This window comes from Lichenostomus cassidix, chromosome 5 (assembly GCF_008360975.1).
Source record: "Lichenostomus cassidix isolate B80296 chromosome 5, HeHo_3.0, whole genome shotgun sequence".
NCBI lineage: Eukaryota > Metazoa > Chordata > Aves > Passeriformes > Meliphagidae > Lichenostomus > Lichenostomus cassidix.
In genome coordinates this window covers 60654203-60680157 of record NC_139486.1, presented here as the reverse complement: position 1 = coordinate 60680157, position 25955 = coordinate 60654203, and the positions used below count along the sequence as shown (strand labels likewise).

General features: G+C 42.5%; 1 long non-coding RNA gene across 1 annotated transcript; it reads right to left on the bottom strand.

Moving 5' to 3' along the window:
• Window positions 1-2984: 2984 nt before the first annotated feature.
• Window positions 2985-11629, bottom strand: LOC146436926 (uncharacterized). Its single transcript, XR_014852784.1, has 2 exons — window positions 11413-11629; window positions 2985-5130 (listed from the first exon to the last, which is right to left on the bottom strand). It is a non-coding gene; the product is annotated as an uncharacterized LOC146436926 (long non-coding RNA).
• Window positions 11630-25955: the final 14326 nt, after the last annotated feature.

Here is a 25955-nt window from a genome sequence, read left to right as displayed (position 1 = left end):
GTCTATTAATTTAAAATTATAATTATAACCCAAGTCATACATTACTTGATAATGTGTGATGAACCAGGTCCTGAGCTGACAGAAATAAGGACAGCTTCCCTCTTGAGCTGTGTCATTTGTGTGTATTGAAGGATGGACCCACCAATGAAAATTAATAACATTGTATATTAATATAGAAAATTATTGTAAATATATATTTAATATATTAAAATTAATATAAACTGTATATGAATTCTAATATTTATAATACATCAGATTTTGTTTTCTCTTAACATAATCATTAACTAACACACTATTTTGTTTCCTCTAAATGAGAAAATACAATAGAAAAAGAAATCTGGTAGCTGGTAGCAGACCTACGAACACTGCTATAAAACTCAAGGTCTGGTTACTGAGTATCTTTATATTCACTGATTAATCTTCCCTTTTCATCTGCCTGCAGAAATACAGGATGGCTGAATGATCTAGATAATGGGAAATAAATTTCATAATCTCTCAAAAAAACTGTGAAAAATACGAAAGCCTGAATTTTATCAATAACAGAGAAAAATTTCCTCCTTATGGCAAAAAGGCATCTTAAGACATTAATCTTCAAGTTATAGAAACATCCAGGCAATGGATGCATCCATGAATTTTCTAGGAGTCCCACACAAACAATAATCAGCTGAGGCACTTCTTGCTCCCAGCCTTGTATTCTCAAAAAAACAGCAATGAAGGGAAAAATTTCACAGCTTCTCCACTTGTCTCACACCTTTTGTGTTTAATCTCCGCTTCATATTTATGAGCTATAATGAGAAATAATCTCTTTTTTTGGAAATATTGGAATTTCATCAGTAAGTTAGAGGAGAAGAAGCGGAAGAATTACCTTTTATGTGTAAAGACAGATCTCAGGGCTCAAACTTGCCCAGCACAAGGGCAGAATGTCACAAAAGCAGGTAAAAGATGATTTCTTTCATGGCTTTTCTTGCCATGAGGACCATCTACCAAGATTTGTGTGTCAGAAAGAAAGAGATGAGCTTCTGATTTTCCTATTGAGACTATTTCATGAGGCCAAACCACGAAGACAGAGTCTCCTGTCCAGGATTAGGATCCTGTCTAAGAGAAAAGTGGCCAATTATTCAGTGAATTCCCACCCCACAACTATCTATTCTAAACGGTGGGAACAGTCCCCAGTGCAGCAATGCAGCAGTTAGAACCTGTGTCCTTTTGACAGCCGACAGCCCAGGACTCACTTTCATCATCAGTGCATCTCCTCTTGGCTTATCTAGCCCAGCAAATTCATCAGGCTTTCCTACAGAGCAGAATGGCTTCAGCAGAAAGGGTGAAAACTGCTCCAAGAATGGTTTAGTGGTTAGGGGATCCTCAGGGCACTTTGGCCATATGGGCCTGAAAGCCAGCCAAGAGAACAGGGAAGGGGCTATTCATGCTCTGGGGTTGTGAACACACTGTGAAAGGCTTTGGCAGGACTTTCTTGGCTATACTTTAAAAGAAAGGAATGATCTCCACGGTAGTTTCCAAGAAAATGACATAAGTACCTTATTCCCGGAAAGGTTTCAGGGAAATACCTCGCTGCAGCTCCCAGGCAAGCACTTCAGGCTGGGAGAAGGAGCTGCAGAGGTGAAGTAATTTCCTACTGACCAGCAAAGGAGTCTCTCTGCTCAGGGATCTCACTGCCATCAGGCCTGAGCAGCTCAATTCCTGGCTCATTTTACGAGGAGCAGGGATGCCTAATTCAGGGTTCTGGATTGCACACTCAAAATTGGATGTGCAAAAGCTGCCTAAAAGTAGAATCAAATAAACCAGCAAGCTCCAAACCCTGACAGACCTGGCTCTGAGGAGGGAGACCCCAGGATATAAAGGGGTCTTTTCTATTCAGAAAATGCACCAGCAGAAGTGTGACTGAGTGCACCATTTGAGGTGAGCAGAGGGTGCTGCTGGATTTTGGAGAGCTCAGAAATGCAATGGATGCACACACAGGCAGAAGTGTCAGAGCAAGCCCACACTCCATTCCCATGGGGCAAATTATCACCATCTGGGAGATGATTGATATTTATTTGTCTAGCTCATGCACACACACCAGCGCTGCATTTTAGATGGAGTCTCCCAAGTTAAATAGCAAAAGGAACAATAAGACAACCTGCTGACAACTCCAGCTCAGACTAAAAGAGCCAGCCAGGAATCTCACAGCTTAGAAGTAACTCAAAACAGTTATTTCCCCGTGCATTTTCACTTCAGTGATAAAATGGTGTGTTTCTCTGTTTATAAACTACTTAACTTGGTAGGAATGTGGTGAATTTTTATTCTGAAGATTCAGAGCACACCAGGCAGATAGAAAGGCTCCATACATTATCTGGAAAAAGGAAGGGTCAGACTGAGGCCCTGTTTTGACCTTCATATTTTTTGTTCTGCTTGAACCAAACGAGTTTGTCCCACAAAATTCTGCAGCAGCTGTGAGGTTCTGCAGTTAGTTTATATAAGCTTTGCTGAGTTTATGCTTGGAGAGTGCTGAGTGGTTAGGGGGATGCTGCACGCTAAACCCTTGCCTCTTTAGGGAAAAAATGTATTAAGTTGTCATTTTTGTGTGCATAAATAGGAAATGTTGAATCAACTCCCGACTTTCTAGACATCTCATTTGTTTTTCAGCTGTCTTTTTTTTATTTGTTTGTTTTGTTTTCTTTTTTTTTTTTTTTTTGCTTTTGAGGTTCCAGAATTTACTTGGGAACTTTGGGCATTTGTAGGAAGCCACTGAAATGCCATTCTGCCCATTTAGTTGGGAGCACTGTGGGTGGAAGGTACAGATGGCACACACATGCAAAGAAGCTGGAAGGCACAAGGTTTTGTGGGAACCTATCCTCCTCTGCTTGCCAAAAGCATGTAAAATGTTACTTACCAGAACTTGGACCAGAATTATTGTATAAAATGATGTCTCTTGCCTGTTAACTCCTGCTTCCAAAAGTCACAAAGCAAGAAATGATAATACTGTGTTTTTTAATGCCTTGCTAATGTTTATTTCCACAGCTGCCTTAGACCTGTCTCAATCCTGAATTCCAGGAGAGACATGTTGGAAAGTACCCTAAACTTCTCCAAGAAATCCTAGTCCCTCACCATCAGTAAATACCACTTTTAGACAACAAATTGCACTCCAGCAGCTCCAGCATCTGACTGAGATTTTGGGATGGGCTGTCTGCTGCCGACCACACCGAGGAGTCTTTTAAACCACCACAAACATCTACTGAAATCCCACAATCCAAATCAGACCCAGAATTCTGTGCATCCCCCTGGTGTGGTGCAAATGACTAAGCAGGGCACGAGGCAATGCAGAGCTGTCCTGGTGGGCAAAACACTCCATTTTTTGCTGGTGCAAATCCAGCTTTTTTCAACTGGGTTGCACTTGAATAAAGCCAGGCTAATGTAGTGGTGAGACAGATCTGATACTTCTACTGTGCTTTGTATCTATGATTACAGCTTAAAAGATCTGCTTGAAGTCAAAAAGATGTTTCAATTACATGTGTCAGCACTGGAAACCACCATTTTTTTTTCACATGGGTGGCAATTATTTAATTCTTGGAGGTTGCTGCCATGCACCTATCCAAATGAATATATAACAGTTAAATATCAGCAGTGACTCATGGACCACTAACGACTACAGAATTCCATATGATGAAAAGTTGGAAATGTGGATTTTTACGGATCCTTTTTGTGGTTGGTATCTTTAATAATGCCAAATGATTTACCAGTGTCTCTTAAGAGTAAAACAGTAAAGACTCCCATCTGTCAGAGGGTTGATCCAGCTTGTTCTCAAATTTTTGAGTCAGTTTATTATCATCTGGGAGTGGTTCTCCATCTAGCTGCTCTTCTTTTCCTTTTTCCTTTTTTGTTTTGGGAAGATAGCACAAAAAGGATATGTCATAACTAGAATGGTGGCTAGGTGCTTGTCAATTTTTTTTTAATATTTTGTGGGAATGGATCTTTCAAGAATGGTTAGGAGCTGAGCAAAGTGAAGGCTACACACACGTTCTTCTTTTTCTAGCTTGAATTTTTTTTCCTAAAATTTTAACAGCTTGGAAAAACTGGGAAAATAGGAAAGCTGTATGTAGAAGATTTAAACTAAAAGAGAATGTAGCCTTCATTGTCCAGTCATTCACCTTCCACTTTTGTTTTCACAAGGCCATGCAATTTTGGTTTTTCAAATGTACAAAAAAGCCACTTTGTCAAAGTCAGTCAGGTAGCTCTTTTTGTGGCATGACTGATCCCAAAGATGGCTTTGTTTTAGCCTTGGAAAATGGAAAGCTTGAGGCGATTCCACTTTCTGCACTACCCCCAATATTTATTGAATTCTTCAACAATAATTTGGAGCAGCATGTGTGAGGAATATCTGAATAACTACATGTTTCTTAAAAAAACACCAACCTGTTCATTCCTCTATTCCTTATCTCTGAATTTCCATCAGCTGCATCCTTTCTTCCCCATCTGCCCTTTCAAAGGTTTATTATCATAGATTCAAACTAATGTCCTGCCCTGCTAGACTGCTCAATATCCAGCTGCAGCAAGCAAAGATTTCTCTGCCTGAGAGTGAAAACCAAAACAGGTACATGGATGTCTCAGCCTCAGCTCTGGTTCACAGCCAGCCAGCTGTTTCAACTGACAGAGAAACAAGCCATCATCTCCCAAACCACAAACAAACTACATCTTATTCAGACTGAAATAAGAGACGTGCTTCCTTTTGACAGTTTGGGGAACAGGTGGGGAAAATTATAGTGTCACTCTAAGTGTTTTCTTTTGGGCTGTTGCACAGTGTCTGTGCTCTTGCAGCTTTTGTGAACACTATCAATATACAATCTCTTTTATTGACCATGAAGAACACAAACTTGATGTGCAAAACAGAAGCCTTGACTCCCGTTGCGTGGAGTACTATTTTAGTACTTATTCCAGATTTTACCCACTTTCCATTTTCCAGTTCATGGGACACTTTGGAGATGAAAGACTGAAAGCCACTGCAGAGTCAGTGAGATGGAGAATATCATGGGCTGGCCTCAATGCAGGTAGGCAGCAAACTGCATCCTGCTGACAGGAGAATCTCCATGTGCAAATGGCATCAATGTCTGTCTTGTTCTGAAGTTTACTTCCTTTCTGTAAAAAAAAAAAAAAAAATTAATATATTTATTTCAAAAATCTGCAGCTTGAAGAAAACACCAGAAACCACAAAACCTTTTTGACAGGCAATACAGGGTGAGAATCTAGCCAACAAAATTATTCACTCGATCGAGTATTTGTTCATTATTAAAACGATGCTGTGTCGCTGCTGCTGCTGCTCCAGTTTTCATCCAAATCTCATAATGTATTTCCACAAGAAAACATAAAGCATGCAAAACATCACTGCTGCACTCAAAACAACCCTTAATTTCAAGATCTGAACCTTTCCTCCTACAGCACGGATTTTGCTCATCTTCCCAGCGCTCAGCCTGCGCCCTTTTCTCTTGTCTGCTCCGAGTCTCAGCTCTCACCCTCAATGGGCTGGTGCTAAAAATCCCCCTCAGTGCCTTGCAGAAGGTGTGTTTGGGAGGCTGCCAGGTCAGCTCTTTAGGCTGCAGGGACCTTGGGGTTGGGGCTGTATATCCACTGGTGTTTGTGAATAACCCAACACATGTACAGCACTCCGGCGCTGATCCCGCATATCATAACCTCGCTGATGTGGGACCAGATGCTATATGAACAAACGGGAATCTGTTGCATTCATGTAGTGCCTATTTTTCCGAGGAACTCAAAGCACTTTACAATCTTTAAGCCTCACCACATGCCTGTGGGGTACAGCAGGGTAAGTAGGCCTGTAGCATTCTTTACAGAGCCAAGTACATTTATTCAAATGTAGCTGAATAATAATAATGCAACCATGACCTCCCATGACACTTACGTTCCTCGGGAACAATGAAACTGTCAGGCACAAGGGTGAGACTCAGGAGTCTGGGTGACAAAACTTTTTTCGGCAGCTGGCCCACGACTGCAGTCCTCACTTCCGTAATAGATTAGGATGACCACGAGCTCCATGCAAAATGCAAAACTTTGCTTCTTCACACTCGTTTTCCCACCCCATCAGCAAATACCAAAACAACCTTGGTGGAAAACAAGAACCCCTCTATGGGGTTTTGTGAGTCGTGCTACAGATTCTAATGGACAATTACAGCTCTGCTAATAGGTCTGCATGCTTCAGAAATGACCCCATTTCAATAATTTAATTCCTGAATAGCTTCTGGAGACCACTGATTGATTTAAATGAAGCACGATTATATCCTCAAATTTGCTTTTATAGATTTGCTTTTGAGGGGGTGAAGTGTCGATGAAGAAAGAAATTAACCTTAATTTCACCAAAATAGCATTTTCTACACTGTTAGGAACCTGTGGATACTCAAAAGTCTTATACTTTTATTCCAATTCAATAATTTGTTTCCAATCCAATAGTGAAAGTAGAAGAGACATTTAACAAAGGCCATTCTCTTCAGGAAGATGAAAACAAATGAAAACCAGTCTGCAGGAAATATTTGGAAGTTAAGACCCCAGACTCCTCCTCTGGGAGTAGCATGAACTTTGGAATTCTGGGAGTCAGAGGCACAATTATGTATGAAAAAAAAAATCTGTGCACTATTGACTAACACTTCAGACCACAGTGTCACCACACATATTGGAATGGCGTGCCACCACGTGACAAACCCCAAACTGGCCATTTCTCAGAGATGGATGCTAAAATCAAAATTGCATTTATTGTGCCAATGCCCATGGAATGTGCAGCACTTAGCTTTCCAGCTGCTTTACCATCTCCCAGAAACAACCCAGAATGTTGCGCCGAGCAGAAAGCGCAACTTTTAGCCACACAAACCTCTTTGTCACCCACTCTGGTTGTGCTGAGATGCCATTTTCCCCCCTTGTTTCTCAGCCTCCTTCCCCTTTAGCCAGGGCTCCTCCATCCCCTTATGTTCCCCCTGTGCACAGAGCAAGGCTGGAGTTGCCACAGTCTCCTTAACGTCTAATCCTTTAACACTGGGAGAGCATTGTATTGCAGCCCTAATGCAAGGATGAATTCTGGAATGTGCAGCCTGGAGAGAGGCTTATAGAATAAGAAAGAAAGAAAAAGGGAAGAGGAAAAAGGAATTGAGAAGAGAAAGAAGTCAAAACCACACATGGGACAGAAGGAAAAAAAGGGGATTAGGTGACAATATCCGACTGCACTGAAGGGTCAGGAGAATTAAGCTTCAGAGCAGCTTGCTCAATGTGTGCTGGGATAAAAAGACTCTGATATGAATGGAGGTGGTTCAAGTGCAGGCACATTGTGGAATGCAATAGGAGTCTGCTAGGGAACATTTAAGAGAGTTGTGCACCACTTTCATGTAGCAATTAATATATATTGTTTGCTGGGCAAAGATCTGAGCCTCCCTGTCACTTTTACAAGGTTGTTACAGAGGAACGAGAAATACAGGAATGGAATGAAATGGAATAGCGTTACACTCAATGAAATTATAAATCAAATAATCTGAGCATGTGCTCCTAAGATTTATTATTGCATATTATGTTTATATTGAATATAAACTTAAAGCAATAGATCCCTGTCCAAAGAAAATCAGGGCATTTGATATCAATGGGGTTAGATCTGCTTTTAACAAATACTTCAGAGCCTGATTTTTAACACCTACTTGTACTGCATGTGCAACTGAGTGCACAATCTTTTCATCAGGCCAGTGTTGTGATCTTTCTAGGCAATGTGGGTGCTGCATCTTGAAGGACACTGACTCATTATGATTTTCATATATGCTGGGAGCACTTCTACACAGCTCAACGGTTTAACTGAAACACTTTCAGGTGCTTTAAATTCCCACATAGTTTATTTTCAATTTCCTATTCACTTATTGCAGACAAAAAACTTACAGCCAGCCTCAAAGTGACAGTATGGCAACTTTATGAAAAGCAGCTCTCTACATCTTCTTATAACATAAGCACTGGGAGTTAAAATAGCTGGAATCTGAGGAAATGCCCTCTGTCCTCCTTCTGACACACTTTTTTTGCCCCAACATGGCTTCCTAATATAAGATGAAATAACAGCCCCATCTCAATCTGGCATGACTACCCGTTTATGAACCAGAGAGAAAACTGAGAAACACGAGAGATGGAAGAAACAAGTCATGAATAATAAAAGAAAGTGATTTTTAACTATGTAAAGAGAATTCATTCAAGTCAACCATCTGGCACAGGGCACATCCTGCAGAGAGAGCAGCCACGGAAAAATTACAAAGTCAGTTCAGTTAATATTTCCCAAGAAGACACCACAGGACACAAGGCTAGAGTAGAGTGCCACATCCATGTGACTGACACTAAAACTATTTTGATATTCGTTATGAAACACACTCATCCCTAGGGTCTGATTCAGGCAGATCCAAAGAACTCAGGTACTTTTAAAAGAAACCCCAAAATGCCACTTGTTCATTTGTAATAGCATTGCCTTTCCTCTGCTGCAGAGAGCTTTGGTGAAGCTGAAGGTGGCTGTGTGTGTGACTTGCATGCATTTTGCTTTGTTTTTAAAATAGAACAGAAAACATCACCCCTTGCAAAAAACCACCAACCCAACAAAAGAAACCAAAAGAAAACCCAACCCCAAAACACTCCACTCCTACACAAAAACTTGCTTGGATTGGAGTGAGTAGAGCACGTTTCCTTCCTCCTCCCCAGTGGTAACACCTATGACCTGACCCAGGACTTGACCTGGAAGCTGAGAAAAGAAATAAAAAGACAGGCTTTTCAGGGTTCACGACAGCATCTTTAGAAAGATGTATGCCTGTGCGTGGGCATTATGGAAGTACAGTGTCATTATTCCCTGGGGACACAGATGGGAAAGCACTGTTGATGTATATTTTCAACTAATACTTTCCTCTGACAGAGGACAGAAAAATTGTTTCCAGTGAATTCAACAGCAATATTTTTATCAACTTCAGTGAACTGGAGCTTTACTCCAAGGTTCTAAATATATCCCAAGAGTTCACTGCCATATCAGCAATTCCTCCCCCAACCTCCATATCCTTAAAAACACATCTATGTCCTTTGTTTCCCGCATCCTTGGAGTTATCTGGGCTTGTTGTTTGTCCCTTTTCAGTCCAAGCCAGCTGAGAGCCAGGCCCCAGAGCCTCGAAACCAAAACAACAGCAGCACAATGAGCAGTCTGCTGTCTGCAGGGTAAGTCTGACTAAGCTGGGAGTGATGTAGGAGCTGAAGAATCCACTGCCTCACTCAAGTAGGCACCATGGCTGGGCAAGGTCTGTGTGCTGCTACGTAATGTGTTCCCCTGATCTCACCCTGTGTGTGCACACAGACACAGGCTATCCTGCCCCAACCCAGCCAGAACATTCATCTCAAATAATACAGAAAGCCCCAAGAGAAACAAAGGCAGCATTCTGCAGGTGTTGTTTTAAAGTTTTCCTCCCAGAGAGATTGCTATCTTGGAGTTGGCTTTTTGCATCACACACACTTCTACCCACATCCCTTCTCCCGCATCTTTTTCCTCCTCAAACACACATTAGTAATAACAAGTAGGGAGAAGAGGGGGAAAGAAAGAAAGGAAAAGGCCCTCTTTAAAGAAAAAGAAAAAAAAACCAATAAAAATCAAGGGCAGTATTACTCATTCCCATTCAGAGTCATGCAATAGATAGAGATTGGTAGGGAAGAACAGAAATCACTTTATTTTTTACCTTTGGGCTTCCTAGATCAGCCTAGCACAAAATGTTAGGCTTCATAGCTCAGATGGCAGAGGAACTGTTCCTCCAAACATCCCAGAAGCTGCTTCCTCAGAGGGGCTGAGGTGGTCAGCAGAGTTGGACCAAGACAGGAGGAGACCATGAAGGGATGCAAGAGGTGTAAATCAGCCTCTGCAAGGGCAGGACCTCTGAAAGGAAATGTCTCTCCTCGCCAGCCACCTGCTAACAGGGGCAGCTCTTTTCCACCCCCTGCTTCTGGTCCATGTCTGGAACAAACAATCAAGCCCTAAATAATGTTTGTCTGACTTGCCCTTGAACTTGACCCAAATGAAACCTCTAAGAGTTCAAATAAAGTTCAGCTAGATTTTTGCTTTCATTTTTGGTAATGCCAGCTGAAGCCAAAGGTAGTTGGCTCCACGAGAAGACTAGTTTTATATTGCTCTTATCAGAAGGAAGACACTGGTGGAATCTCAAGACACAGCTCATTATTAGCTACCTGAGCTCATTCTGCTGCTGAGAGGCTGCCTGGGCAGTCCAAATCAGGTTTGACTGTTGTGTTCAAGTGTGAACCAGCGAAAATCACATATAGCCCTTGCAAAACCATTTTCACAGTAAAAGTTTCCCTCAGCAGAAAAGGCAAGGTGCAAATTGCAATGACTTCAAACTATTTTGAGATGTTACAAAACATAACAGGGTTTTGCGTGATCTTTCCCCACGCGAATCACAGCCCATGCCTCGGAATCCAGCTCGTTTTTCTGAGAAATAAAAGCATGGGGAAATAGAAGAACTCATCAAAAACCCTGCCTGCTGTCCAGGCAGAGGTGGGCAGGGATTATTTGTGGCACAGAACCATGGGTTGCTCTTGCTTCCAGTGCTGAGCAGATGCTTGCTCCTGCATTTTTCTGAAGCATTTATCTGCAATTCAGGAGAGGGAGAAGAGAGGAGAGGAGAGGAGAGGAGAGGAGAGGAGAGGAGAGGAGAGGAGAGGAGAGGAGAGGAGAGGAGAGGAGAGGAGGCAATGTGGTGCTCAGGCGGTTTGTGGTGCAAAAAAAAAAAAAAAACCCAGCAAGCTGATTACATGTATTTCCTTTCCGGTGGAACCTGTCTCTTCCTGTGACAATGCTCAGGGTTTGGGGTTTTTTGAGTGCATGAAAGCAACGTGAGCTCCCAGTACTTCAGAAGAAATGAAGGAGGACATTTGAGAGGAAAAAGTGTCATCTTGACAGCTGAGCATTTAGCCTTATTTTGAAAATGGTTCAGAGGTAGAAAAATCTACTCCTCCGAAAACCCAGAGGATGAAATTTATGACAGAGCTCTAACTGCAAACCACTTTTCTGTCTGTTCTTGAGTGCCCCACAGGTATTCCAGCCACTGGCAATGGTACCTGTGAGAATTACAGGTCTGCACTCACTCCCCGAACAGCCCCTGCCCAAGGGAATGCCTGGAATCAGACCAACTATTGTTCCCCTCACATTCAGCACCACTGCTGAAGCATGAAGGAAACTCCCAGCCTCGTCCTCCCCTCCTCGCCCTCCTTCCCCTCCCCCTGGCCCCACACACGGAGATGTGAGAAAGGAAGCAGATCAAATGAAAGAAATGGGGTTTCTCATCCCACTTTGCACTGCCATCTATCCCCCATCTCAGCCAGCCCAGGGCTTCCTGCCTAAGAACTGCTGCTCACCTGCCACAGCCTCTCATCTCTGCATGATTTCCCAACCTTTGAGCACCCAAGAGTTAGAGAAATGAAAGCTGCAAGTCCTGGTTCACATGTAATCTTGTGAACACCCAGGGCAGTACCTGCTTCAGTGTACAGAACATTTTCCAAAAGTGTTACTGGACTCAACCTTCCAAACCTCTGACCCCAAATGAATCTGAAGTTCAAGAGTACTGTGGCAGGTGCAATCACAGGGCAGGAAAAACGGAGTAATACTCACAATCAATAAACATCAAATTACCAAAGGAAATCCTTGGTATCTTTGGGATACTTAACAACAAAAACAATACTGGTTTTTGGAAAGCACTTGCCCAATCAGTAGTTTGTAAGAATAGCATTGTTTGTGAAGCATCTGTCACTTAATTGGAGTGTATCACCACATGACAATTGCACTTACATGAGAACAATTAAAATAAAAGTGATTTAGAAGGAGAATCCTAATCTATGTGCTACAGAGTACCATGCAGACAGCTTTGGAAGATGGCAGATATCAGTCATTTCCCAGAGCCTGCCTTTCCTATAGGCTCCATAATTCCTTCACCAAGTGCTTTGTTGCACTTTGTGGATATAAAGAAGAGGAGGCAGAAAGTTGTGTTATATTAGCAAAAAGTGGAAAAAGAGGTTAGAAACTCCACAAGCCCCTGGGCATCTTGTGTGACTGGACCTGCTCTGAGCAGGAGGTGGGATAAGACAACCAGAGGTGTTTCCCCACAACATCCTCTGTCCCTCTCAGATTCTGTCACTGCAGGTTTTCACTGGCACTGGTACACTGCACATGACATTTTGTTCTAGTTGCATATGGTGAAGTAATGAATTAGTGATAAACGAATTCATGGATAATAATCTGAACAATGAATAACTAATCTCGTTCATCACAGAAAATAAATAATAATTAATGTGCAATAAATTATTGGAGAATTTTCAAATTATTAGTTTGCTTTTAACTCTTGCATATAATCACATCACTGATGTGCTTATAACCCTGCTACTCAGGTTTTGCATGTTCCTAGAATCTACTGAGATACCTCTTAATAAAGTTCAACACGAATGCTTTAGTCAGTTTTATCTTTGTAACAGAGCAAGGTTTGTTTGGGGCTTGTTGGTTTTTTTTTTTTTTCTACAGCATAACCCAAAATGAACCTCAGATCAAAGCCATGCTATTCCATTCTGAATGCTGTGCCCTTTGCTGCAGTGTCTCAGAGCCTTCCAGTAATATATTCCAGAATGTGATTAGCAAGTGTCACGTGCTGTTTGTTTCTCATCATCTCCCCGGGGATAAACTCAGCCTAAGTGTTTCTCCGGTAGGAGATTTGTTTGGCTTTGTTTTGAAATATGTGAGAATGATCTGGCAGAGGAATATTGCCAGGTCATTTTCATGAAGCACAAGATTGATCCTGAGCACTCTTTCCACGTTGCTGTTTCACAGGGAGATAAGAAGATAAGATCCATGCTGTTTAATAGAAGATTTGAGGAAAAACTGCCGTGGTGAGGTTTCACTGGCAGCTCACAAAGAAATCAAACCTATGATCCAATATGCCCAGAGGCATTGATACTGCAGTGTGCTGAGCATCTTGTAACTGGCATTACTTATCTCTTGCTGGCCCAGGAGGTGTCAAGTCCATTGCAGAGCAAATCAGTAACTCCTAGGATTTGCCTGACAGGGAGAACAGGTTGGAGTCAACAGGTGGACTTGGCTGGAAGATTTTCCCATGAATAGAAGACCCCAAAGAAAGGTAACCCCCCAGAAAACACCATCAGCAAAACCTGCTAAATGCACTCAGTGCCATCAGCACCATCCCAAAAGAACAAACATCTCCTGCTCTCTCTGGACAAGAGATGTGGGGAAAATAAAGTGATGTCTTTTGCTCACGGACAACTCAAGTCAGCACGAGTTCTGTGTGCTCATTAAATCAGAGAAGAATCTTGGCAGAACAAACGAGAACATCAATTCAGACGTTTTCAGCACAACTTTAATGTAGATTTTTCTCACTCTCGGCATGTACCCCCTGTCGCCTCCCCACCATCCTCTCTGTGTAGCCCCAAGGGCCATTAATCCACCTTTGAAGGCAGCAATTTCTTTCACAACCCAAACAACTGCCTCAACATGTCTAAATAAGTAGAGCTTTTTTAAGGAAAAAAAAAAAGATAAATACTATATTCCACACTAGGTTAAATCATTCATTCACATTATTTACATGGAATTTATCACTTATAAACACCCAAAACCCAGGATTACAAAAGACTGGGAATTTTTCTTGTTTCACAGATGGGGAATACAGGAGCTGATCCTAAAGGATAGTCCTTGGATGTTAATGCAACAAGTCCTGACAGAAAGCAACTGAAAGTCTCAGGTGCTTCTGTACAGTGTGACTGAAAGGAAAACTCTGCTGGCCCAGTCAGTTCCTATAAAATGTAGGACAAAATCTAATCACAGTGATCTGAAGGTTGCTCTGCTCCATCCAGGTAAATTTGACCCATGAAAATTGTGGTGCTTTTACAGACTTGTGCAGAGCAACTGAGCTGTGGGAATCCAGCCTGGCCCTGCAAGGCAAAAAGGATAATTTGGGGCAGGGACAGTGTCAGGCCCAAGGTCTCCTGTACTGTGACCAACTTCTTGAGCCCTATTGCCTAATGCAAATTAGGCAATAATAAAATAAAATTCAAATAAAATTCACAGGCCTGGGTGAAGCTTTATGTCTGCATGAAACCCAGTTTCAATTGTAGAAATTCAGTTTTCAAATTAGTATTTAATCAATCTGTACACTCACTTTTCCTGCAATTTTTACAACAGATATCACTGCTGTGAAACTCTGGGTTTGGAGAGCAAATGGACATAATTTTTTGCCTAATATTCTCATCACAGATATACATCCTCCCCACTTCACCTCATCTAACCCCCAAGCTGCTTGGAAATGATGGGAAAAGATCCTGATGTAGAAAAACTGACTGTGTGATGTACAGCTTGGGATGAAAACAAAATTATTCAAAGTACTGACAGTAGGACAAAAAAACTACTATCACAACACAAATATTAAAATAAATACAGAAGTACATGAGGGACTCATGGGACCATGAGCAGCTAGCCCAAGAAGCCTGTATTTATCATGAGGTGGCAACAGTTTGAAACAAACTCAGATTTTCTTTTTCCAATTGTATCAGAATTATATTTTACCAGATGAGTAAGAAACCAAGGTAATTATTTCATTCAATGTTTTGTGCTTCAAACAACAAACTTACGTCTTGCTTGATTAGATCTGATTCCAAACAATTTTTCTCACTCTTTAAACAAATACTTTTTATACAATTTAATTTTTAATTTTTCTACAATTCTCTGCACGGGTAACAAATTGTGTTTCTACCCTAACAGGAATATTAGATGCTCTGTCAAAGCAAATCAATCTTCCCTCTCTCTTTAGATACTAATGATGCCATCAATAAAAGCCCTCATCATAAATGAATGTTCTGCACAAAATGCTATGCATAATGGTATGACACCTCAGGATGCAGGGCATGTCATTTTGAATTTATTTAATCTCTGGGAGCCTTGTATAGAGCTAACTTTAAAGTCTTTGGGGTCTCAAGCAAAACAAGACCATAGTGCCCCACACAGAGTCAGGAACAGAAGAGCTTGCACCTGCAGGAACCTCTTTCACACTGCTGCTGGATGGGAGTGCTTGTGTCAGTGCTTCCACCCCACAGCCTGTGATGGGGCAGATCTGGGTTTGGGAGGTGAGCTGGGGATCAGCTCAATCCCTCTCCCCTTGTCCTGCCAAAATCCGCAGATCTGTGCTCTCCATGCTCCCAAGGCTTGAGGGAATGTGTGCCATGCACACTGCTGGGTATCAGAGTTTGCATTTCATAAATCACACAAACCCCACTAGGCTCTTTGCATTTTTCAGTGCTGGTCACCAGGGAACACAAGGGTTTGGATTCCTATGGATCCTTTTACACCTGAGGAACCCCAAAGTGCTTCAGCATGGATTGATTCATATCCTGGCACATGTAGTGACTGAGAAGTTGAACAGAATGATCTGCAAAAATGCAGCAGTGGGCTGGGACTCTCTTTTCACCTGAAGTACATGTTGAAACCTTAGCAAAAGATGTCCCACACAGGTAAAAGTCTAGGTAGAAATACAGACAGAAGTAACATAGCCATGAAAGCAAAGAGAAGAAATGTAGGTTTGGACAAGAAACAAACCCTCCAAGCCTCAAGGATTTGTTTGTTGGTTGTTTGGGCTTTTTTTCACATTTTGGCCCAGAAAAAATTCATTCTTTGGCTTCTTGGTTTTTCATGTAAAAGATGAAGCCCTGCAGATTTCACAGCATTTTCTATGAAAAATGTCTGTTAGTCAAAAGCCCTGTTATCCACTGAAAACCAATTCTGCCCACCCTTTGTGTGATACTGGGGAATTCAAAGGAAGGTTTGGGCTCCTGGTACATATTTGCATTTCAGATGAAGCAGCATGAAAATACAAAAGAGAGTGAGTGGGAAGAATTACTTTTATTATAAGCCAAGAGGGAAGAGTATCTCTAAGTCATGCAGGGTCTCCCAAGTAAAAGACTAGGTTGAAGGTAGAACCTCTGAAGGGCTCAAAGGCAGTGGCTGTGGGCAGACTGGGGAGTTAGGCTTGTGCATACTATTGAGGGAACCAAGAAATTCAGTACTCAAAGATTAAAGAGAGAGCCTGGGCAGATAATAGTTTTCATTTCAAAAGACCTCTGTACAGAGAGGGGAAAAAATAATCAGTATTTTAGGTGTATTTTTTGATATCACCCTTGAATTCACTTTTTCCACAGTCAGAAAGAAGAAAACAGGAGTATCTCACTGAGGAAGCACAGGAGCCATTTGGAAATGCCAGAGCTATTGGGCTGATGAGGGGACTGCTGAGGGTATAACAGAGCCTTCTTCTTGCAATTCATTTCTGATGAGAGGCCACTGCATGAAAAATAGATCTGCTGTGTATCCCCAAAAGAAAAGAAGAGAATAACTCCTCAAGGCTTTTCAATTCTGAATAGACCACATGTAAAATTATGAGAAACGTGCATCCAAGAGAGATTTCCCATCCTTTCAGTAGCTTGGTGGTAAACTGTGGCTCACAAACAGTCTTTCTAACCTCCACCCAGGACAGCAGCAGGGTCATGGTTTAGCCCACAGGCATTCAGCCTCCAGCCACCCCACGGGATATCAGCAATTTCCAGACCAAAGCTCTTCAGGCTGATGAGCCCTTCCTGCATCATGGGCTCAGTTTTCCAGGACTGGCTCCCAGAGCCCAGCTGGGAAGGGTTTAATTGCACAGGCATTTGCCAACACTGCTATTACAGGGGGAAACGTGGGGACAGTTATAAATAGCACGGAGGGAAATTCAGCTCGCAGAAAACTGGTGCCTCACAGGCCTCCACAGACCTTCTCCTGGATATAGAATTTAGGAACTGAACCAGTTCAGGGTCAAATGCTTCAGGCTGACCCCTGCAGCAATGCCCCTTTTGAACACTTTTCCTCCTGCCTGCTCCAAAGGTTATGGAGTAGGAAATGCCCATTATTGTCTGACCTTGTGTCACAGAGACGTTTTAAGGCCCAAATGTGAGGTTATTTTTAGCCACGCTGTTATTTCAAAGCCAGGCTCAGGAGAGCAAAATCAGCAAACTTCACAAAGAGAGACAATGCAAAATGGCAGCCAGCATTATCTTCCCTCTCAGCTTGACAGGAATATTTGTCCTGATGCTGAATGTTGGGCTGTGTTTCCTCAAGGAATGCTGAATACCTTCTGCTCACGTTACCCTGGATCACTTTCCTGTGTGGCCACTTGGCTGCAATGCCTGCAAAGGCTTTGTAATCCCCAGTTCTAGCATTGTTTCCTAAGGATGCATCCTGCCTGGAAAACAGCAAAGGAAGGGAAACAGTATCTAACATTACTTCCTAATTAAACTGTTTGCATCATTCAAAGCCTGTGATGAGTTCCTTCCTTTTCTCTCCTTCCCTTCTTGTTTACTAAAATCAGGAGATACAAAAAAGACAGCAGGAGAGAGACACAGTAAACCAGATCCTAATCTCCTGCACAAAAGGTATTGGAGCTTTTCCAGGTTTTTACCAGCATCCTGAGGATTGAATTCTCTGACAGCTTGCTACTGCAACCTTGCTGAGGACAATGTTCTGTGCTGACGTGTAAGCTTGGCTAGAAAAATTTAATTTTATGGAGTTACATAACTGGAGATACGGGAAACATATTTATAGTGTGGAACAAGGTTCAGCTCTGGATTCAAACTTTACCTATATTATCACATATATTTATATATATACACATATATATGATTTTCCCCAGAATCATTTGTTTGTGTTCCTGTCTGGTGTTCACAGGGATGGGAATGAGCTAACACCCAGATCTGAATTCAGAGCTGAGCTTCCCCAGGACTTGGGTATGTTTGATCCAATGTCTAGATTTGGGCCCACCTCCAATAAATAAGTCACAGCCCTGATGAGCAACCATCCCTCTTGGCTTTATAATCTGTGCCTCTGAGAATATGGGATTTCCTATCTGCCAAACACTCAAACAGCATTAACTGTTGAACACTGACATGAACTCTGAATGGTCAGTCCTAAAGGTAAAGACTAGCACTCCCCAAATCAAAAATAGCAATACTGAGAGGAAGAGACATGAGACAAAATACAGGGAAAAGCCTGGGACTCCTAGCTTTACATCCTGAGCACTGGCTGCTGGACTAGGCAACCTCTCCAAAAACAAGCTAATACAAAACCAAACCCCTTCAGAGACTCCAGGTATGTGTCCTTGAGAGTCAAAAGAGTAGCAAATTAAGTGTATCACTACACACAGAGGCACTTATTCCAAAACTCAAGCCTTTGCCCCAGACTACTTCCAGAAATTAGAGCTTGTTTAAGAGTTAGGTTGGTGCATAATTGATTTATCAATTATCCCAGAAAAACAGGGCAGGACAATTGTTTCCATCAGCCATGGTGCCCCACAGGAGCTCTGTTAATAATGCACCACATGCAACAGTGAAATTCTCAGTGGGCTCAGTTCAGCTACCAGCAGCTGCCCAGATGCTGCACTGGAGTTAACTTTCCTCCCTGCCAGGATGATGTCACTGCTGCAGGCAGCGTTTCAGAGCAGGAATGTGCTGCAGGTCCCCACAGATCTGCAAGCAGTGCAGGTCACTGACACCCACACTGGCAACCACGGTAGCACAGGTAAACCAGGTGAGTCAGAGGGAGCTGTTCAAACCTTGCCAGGCACCTTGGAGGACGTGCAGCCTCTCCTAATCCAGCCTCTCAAGGGGCCTCCACCTGCCTTCAGCCAGAAAAGTCCTCCTGAGCTGCTCCTGATTCACCTTCACCCAGCTGGGCACAGAGTCAGACATTTATCCCTGCAAGCTTTGTTCATAACCCACAGCCAAGGGGTGATTGCCTGAAGAATGAAACAAAACCCTGAGGTGTCTCTATGGAGAGGCAGGAGGCCACATACAGCTTCTGCTCTCTGTCCCTGAGTGTGAAATAGTCCAACCTTGCTCCTACAGCTGCATATTTTCCTTCTCTCTGATGTACCTGCTACCTTGGAGTTCTTTACACCAATAAAACCAAGATCTGCCTTGGACAAACTTACTGCTCTATGAAGCACAAATAGCTCATCCGTGTGCATTTATACAAAGAACTGCTGCTGACTGGGAGAATGGATCACCTTTCCATCAGGGCCAAAAGCCATGCATTGTGCAATTGCTGCTTTCATTAAGCTCTGCTTCACACACCTATCAATGTGTAGGTTGGGGCAGAATGTGGAATTTTGGTAGCCTCAGTGTATGGAAGTTGTTATTTGTGGGTAGAAGCCTTCTGGGAAGAAACATGCTATTAGGTGAAATCATAAAGTCTGAAATTTAACAGGCTTTATTGCAAAGATGCACAACCATGATTCTCACAGTGCTCACAACAGCATGGAAAAAAAATATGTCTGTTTTTCCATATTCCAAGGATTCTCTGACAACTCTGGAGTTCACAGCTGTTGTTTGCATTTTAAACAAAGATCAAGTTTCTCTGCTGCAATACATGCAAGCAAGAGACAAACATCAGCATTTTTGCTGCATTGATCCATATGGGTATTTCAAAGGATCACCTATAAACCATCTCTTCTGCTCCAGTGAATGTTGTTGAAAAAATGCATGCAGAGGCTATGTCCACAAAGGAAGCTAAAATGAATGTAAATAAAGAAATCAAATATCTAAAGAAATCATTGAGTGTCCTAATGGAAAGGCAGACTTGAGCTAATAGAAATTAATAACTACAAACTCTCTTCCATTACGAAAAATATATGATGATTGTTATTCTGCTTATTATATTTAGGAGCATTAAGTTTTCACAGGCCAAAATTCAGTGGCGTGGGAGATCTGGGTTACTCAGGTGCAATACACCAACAAGGTGTAAAACAAAGATCCTGATGGTCACCAAAGGCGCAGAGATATTTTTGGTAAAGAAACCCTGGTTGAGAGCTAAATAGAATCTGCCTAATCACATTCTGCATTTTGGCATCTGCCTTTGCCAACCAAGGCCACTACATCACTACAGAGACAGATGCACTTCAGTAACAGATCACTTCCTTGTCAGATGACTGCTGAAAAATGCTATAATTGTGCCTGTGTGGTTCCCAAAGGTTAAAACTGTGTGGCCTCTTTCTCTGCTGAAAGAACAGAACCACTGCAATAATCAATTATCATCAAATTAGGACAAGATCAGAAAAGGGATACCATGAAAACAGTGGGGGAAAACACACAGCCTGTGCAACACTAGTGAAAAATCTAGGGATTTTTCACACAAGGGATGTCTGGAAAGCTGAATTAAGTAGTCTCTTCTCCCAGAGCCTCCCAGCAGACACCTCCCCACATCTCTGGTGGCACCTCCACACTGCCAGGCAGTGGCTACAGGCAGGAACTGAGTCTGCACAAAGGCACAGAACAACTTCCAGTATCTGTGTGGAAATACTCACCCCGTGGCTTTACAAGCAGCTTCGCACAGGAGTGGAGGAGCTGCCTTCCTCTGCCATCTGGAAGTGGTTTGTGTCCCACCAGTGGTATGCATATCACAGTTTGGAAAGCCCTGCTTTAGACCAGGAGCCTTGCTAAGGGCTTCTCCGGCTGCCACACAGCTGCTGTGGAGCTCCTCAGCCTGCTTTGTACCAAGAGATGATGAAGACCCTCCAGAGCAGCTGTATAGCTGTCTGTGAAACCTCATATCTCATGAGCAACAATTTAAACCTGCCTTAAACTCTGCTGGCTTGAAGGCTGATCTGGGTGATTTATATCTCAGCCAGAGAAAAGACAAACAGATTTTCCCAGCCTCTCGGAGTCTCTTCTCATCTCGCTAAAGCAAGGAAAATAATTTCCTCCGAGGCATGCTGGAGAAGAAATCCATTAGCAGTTACAGAGCAGGGCTGAATGTTATTGTCACATCCAAATAGCTGTAACAGCCTTTGATTCTACTCCTATTACTTTGAGACAAAAACATGGGATTTTATGTGCATGCAACCAGAGTGTGTCTTAATTGCTACCTCCTTACCACAATTGTGATGCATTAAATTTAAAACTAATAAAACAAATGGTTTGCTTCTTCTCTAGTAACAATCACAAAGCAGTTCACTTATATTACTTTCTCAGTAGTGTGTCCATTTGTTGCCCACTCACAAATATAATATTAAGCAAGTATTAGGCCAATAATGTGTAGCAAATTTATTCTTTTTGACATTGCCTTGAGAGTAACTAGGGCTGGTAAAGAACTTGAAGTATTTAAACTGAAAGGAGAGCTACAGGAAAGTGATTCACACAGGAAACTGCACATCAAGGAACCACAGGCACAGCAGCAGTTGTCATGACTGCATGGCTTGGGTACACTGTGACACACCAGGCTCAAGGCAAGGTGTCCCCAGCCACCCAGAGGCTGACCTGGAGTGGTCCTTTGGACAAATATTGGATTGCAAGTGGGTATTTCTCAAGGAAAAGTACATTAACAACAAGTACTTGTTCTTGCATTCGATTTTAATTGAATATTTCCTCTCGTTTGGGATTTAGGATTCCCCCCCACCTTCACATGTAAGTATTTCTACTCATTTGAGAGGAGGGCAAAAAAGGGATGGATGAAGGGAGAGCTTTAGGGCTTCCCAAGGTAGGCAAAGTTAGAAAATGAAATAAAGGTGACCAACAAACTTGCATTTGACACATTAAAGAATCACACACAAAGGTGAGAAGGAGGAGAAGAGAATTCTTGTCAACAAGACAAAAAGTCATTTCCTACCATTTCTCTTGCTGGCAAGGAAAAGCAGACACACATACATGTAGCTGTCTGCGTGAAGTAAAAGGAAGGAGAACTACATTAATTCAGATTCATTAATCATGGACCTGCAGCTATAATGAGGAGGGATAGAGCTTGGGTTATATCAAAATGAGTTGGAGCTCTGCATGAGTCACCAAAGCTTTAGAAAATATTTTATTTTTAAAAATCTATATATTTAGCAAAGTGTCAGGAAAGAAAGCCCGTGGCTTGTGAACAGAGATGCAGGGCTCGTGGCTGTAAATATAAACACTATTTTTGGACATCTGCAACTATTATTAGACAATGCCTGGTTGTTTACATGGGCTGTTCTAGCAGGTGAAGAAATAAAGAGGGTATTTTTAGTGTCAGCAGGTTTTAAACTTGAGTACTTTGGCACTTAGGTGACTTTGATTAACCTGTTTAGCTGCCAGGTTTTTTGGATGATGTGCATATGAAGGTGGCACACTCAATTTTTAAAACAAATTCAGATTAGCTAAGTGTACTTTTCACATCTTATTATTCTGCCACTATTTATGATGCACATCGTCCCAGCTTCCAGCTCCAGTGTAAAAATCTTTGTTGCCTGTACTCAAAACCATGAAAATTATGTTTCACAGGAGAAAAATCATGTGGGTATTTTATGTGAAGGATAATGCTAATAGTAATAATAATAATACAGAAATCCACTCTTTTAAATGGATTTTGCATCCTGTTTTTTAAACCTGAAAAAATATTTAGGGAATCCTTGATTTTCTGGTCCTTCATCCCCCCCCCTTTTGCAGTCTTCAGCTGGTACTTGAATGTTCATTGCCATTCATCTGTCTCAGGGAGATGTACAGAGACAGCCTGTTTTAGGGGTTTTAACTGAATGGCAAAAAGAGTGACAGTGACAGTGCAAATGAAAGAGTAAGAAAAGCAAAATAATTGCTGACATTAAGAGTTTGATGTGCCAAAACATCACCTTTTCAAGTCAACCTGAATTACATTTAATCCACAGAGGTGTAACTTCATGTATTCACTATATACACTTTCTTAAAAGTTAATGGTGAGTGAACTGGCATGACTGAAGTATTAACAACCCAAGGAAAAGTCCACCAAACCCAGCAAATAGCAAAGGCATTTGGGATTTTTTTTTTTAAAAGCCTCTGGAAATTTGGTATTTCTCATTGTCTCCTGTTCTGGGTTCCCTCTAGAAGGAGCAGTGCCAAGACTCTCTGAGAAAGGCTATTCTTGTTCCATTCGCAGCCCAGCGAGAAGCAGGAAGCTCCATAAATCTCACAAGAAAGTCTCTTTTGCCAGCAGGGCTGATTCTGAAGTTAACCCAAGGCTTGTCACAGCCTTCAACGAGGATCCAGCCAGGCTGAATCATCGCATTTATAGAAATTAAAGCGCTTCAGAAGGGTTTGGACAGAGATCAGGAAAGTATCTAAGCGCTGATCATAGGTCCCCAAATCAGATTTCCCAAGCAGTTGCAACACAAGGGCAAGGGAAGCACCAGCAGCACTGAAACCCAGCTCCTGAGCAGGCTCCAGGAAGGTGGCAGAGGCAAAGCACCAGGGATTACAGAGAGAAATGACACAAGATAAGTACAGGTCTGAGCCCCATTTTCTGGAAGATTTATTTAGGAGAAATTTTTGGACAGTTTTTTTTCCTTTGCTGGATTAAAAAAAAAGAAAGTCTTTCCTCCTGTAGAGATCAATTCTGCAATGTGCAAGACTGCCTAGCTGCAGAGTTACACACACTGCTCCCCACTCCATAGCTGGTTCCCCATGTGTTGGCCCACCAAGGATTGCATTAAAGAGCAATCAGACCCTTTAATGGTGAAAGAAAGGTTTGTTTCCAGAACTGTATGCTCCTTTTGGACAAGCCAGCCTGCTTCTCATGGCTCTGTTCCTATTGCACACATTAACTGTGGTCTATTTGACGTGCTCTGAGAGTGCACAGGCTTGGAAGCATATTCCCAGTCAATGTGATGAAAATTTCCAGTTTGTTAACACAGGAGGAACAATCCAAGTATCATTTACACACGTTTGAATTCGGATTAAACGTAAATGAAAGGAAATCAATGCAGAAAATCAATGCAGCTTTTGGCTGGAAATGAGCATGAGGTCACACTGGCAGGGCCTTGGGGTAGAAATAAGCAGCAAATTGTTTCCCTGCCCTTGAAAACATCATCAAAACCCCATTAAGGAAAAACTCCAGTAATCTCTTGATGCTTTTTTTTCTCAGAAAGAGAAAATGACCACCTCTGTCACATCTACCCCCAAACAACAACAGAAAACAAGAAAAATAACCATACAGCAAGCGATCCCAAGGTTGGGTGTAATCCTAAACTGTAAGAGATTCCGGTTCATGGAGCTACTTCCTCACCCTCCCTCCCTCCCTCTCTGAAATATAAAACCCAGCAGTATTCCAGAAAGAGAACTATTCACCTATAAAAGTCCTACATTGCAAAAGTTCCCCTGGATAAGACATTAGAATTGGAACATTCCCAGAACTCCACCAAAGACTGCAGGGTTCACTGCCATGACACCACAGGATCACTGGTTTGCTCTCACTCCAAGTGGTTTGGATGTACATCATCCAGACCCTCCTAAACCACACAGAGGTGGAACAATGAAACACAGCAGATGCTGAAGGTTTCCCCACATTCCCTGTGACAATCCTCAGGGAAAGCTGAGCACCCTGCACAGGCTCTGTCTGTATTGATAAGTGATAAGGACCAGAGCTTGAGCCTGGGCAGTGCTGCCCACACCATGGTTATCTTCTCACAAACCTGGGGTTGGCTCTTGCCAGCTTCTCCTCTCTCAGATTTGCTTCAGCATGATGTGGGAGATAGCAAAGGTCAATTGTTTCCACCAGGCAGCATGGCCAAGGTATCTTGGTTTTTTGGGAGGGGAGGAGGGTGAGCTCAGCCACACGGCTGAGTCACACCATGCTCTTTGATCTCCAGGCCAAAGAATCATCCCTGGCTCATTGTGTCCTGCTGCAGACACAAACCTGATGGTTTGAGCTGAGAAGAAAACTGCCTGTTTCACCATCTCTCCATAACTCCCTCAGGACTTCTCCAGAACATGTTGGTGGGACTTCTGGAGTGATCTGGAAGATCCCAGTTTGAAGAAACTCATTATTTTTGTGTAAAAAAAAATGAATCACCAAGAGTTCTTCCATAAATCTAATTCAGGCAGTGAGACAAGGGGATATTTCCACAACTTTGACCTTCAGTTTTGGAATGAGAAGCAACACATTGTCTTTCCCATAACTAAGACTCCAAAGGACTTGTAAACACTGGAGCCAGAGAACACCTCTGTGACATGGTTTGGCCAAGATTCCCTTTCTACAGGGAGGAAAATTGGGTCACAGCTTCGGTGAAACCCTTTTCCAAGGCTTTTGCAGCATGTAAGGGGCACTGCTGGAAACAGAACACATGAGTCACAAATCCTAGACTCCTGTTTCACTGTGCAAGGGAAGGAGATGATTATTTGGATTTTGGGTGACAGGAGGCTGCAGCCACAGGATGGCACGAGCTTCCTGGAGTTACCTGAGCTGGGGATGGCTTGGAATCCACACAAAACTCCTGGGAAGCAGGCTGGAGAGCTGGCCCTGCTCTGCTACAGCTGCAACAGCACACCTGGGCCATAAACTCTACCTCTCAACACCAGACAGCAGGGGGCTGAGAAGCCAGATCCTTCAACACACAAGGTCAGCAGGCCAAAGCCTTTTTATGGATTTAGCCCTCAAAACAGGATTTAATAGCACACAGTCAATAAGGCCTTGGGCCACACATGGAACAATGAAGATGAAACAAGCTACTGAATAGCTGCTCATTAAGAGGCCTCTGAACATCCTGTGCGCAGAGGTAAGAGGGGTGTGCGGAAAAAATAGTGTGTTATCAGATAATTAAAAAATGAATCATAATGAATTGCACAGGCAGCTTTAATTAGGCAGCATTTCCTTACTTTTCCGTGGTTTTCTTTGTGACATCAAAATGTTCTTCCCATGCCCTTGTTTTGTAGAGCTCTGCTCAGTTCTGCCCTAAAGACCACTCCAGCATTGGTGTTGCAGAGCCATTTTAGGTTTGCCTCACAGATATTTTCTTGGATCTGTTCTCACCCACACCAGCTCGGCTTGGAGGAGACCCTGCAACCTTTACAACGAGCTGCTTCAATCACTCAAGAGCAAGAGCAGATTAAAGCCCTTGTGT